Genomic DNA, 811 nt, shown 5'->3' with positions numbered 1-811 from the left:
TATCTTTGAGAATAAAATGTTTTATTAATGTAAAGTATGATGTTTTGTTTTGTTTTGGTAATTTGCTATATTCATTGCATTAAGTGGTAATTTTTTGCCTTAATTTTTCAGAAGAGAGACTTAACCGTGCATACACCAGCAGGATTACTATTTCCTTGGAAACATATTACCAAATACTGCAAAAAATAACTATTACATATAAATAGAAATTTAAAAATAAATATCTCAATAATGCCTTTGCGAGCCGACACGGATGTTAGTGTGTAATACTCGTAATTTTTACTGTTACAATATGAAGTCACATACAAATTGTGCGTCGCATAAACTGTCGATCTTAAAACACAGCTCTGACATGAGGCCAGAAGATTTTTATAGATGCTTATTAGCATCAAAAAGATTAAATTGTTGAATAATTTAATTCGTTACAGTGGATTCTGGTCTCATGTTATTTATTTCTTTCTATCTTATCTTTTTTATCTATCGATTTCATTCTTTTATAATTCTATGTATGTTAGCAGTACTGAAGACTTAAATTCATTTTACATTTAAGTATACTAAAAAATTGTTAATATTAATGTTTTATACACATAATATTATTCAATTATTTTTCAAAATTGAGCAACTAAATTACACTTGTATATATATTGTAGACACTCCGGGAAAGATATTTTATTATAAAATCAAATATTGAAGTATACCGAATACCGAAAACTGTTAATATTACTTTATAGACTGTTTCTATGCTTACTGTATTAATCGATTATTTCATTCTCAATTGTATATTTTCGTAAAATTTTGCTAGAATTGTATC

This window comes from Wasmannia auropunctata, unplaced genomic scaffold, assembly GCF_000956235.1.
Source record: "Wasmannia auropunctata unplaced genomic scaffold, wasmannia.A_1.0 LD336074.1, whole genome shotgun sequence".
Classification (NCBI taxonomy): domain Eukaryota; kingdom Metazoa; phylum Arthropoda; class Insecta; order Hymenoptera; family Formicidae; genus Wasmannia; species Wasmannia auropunctata.
The sequence above is the reverse complement of the archived record's forward strand: the minus strand, read 5'-3'. Positions refer to the sequence as shown.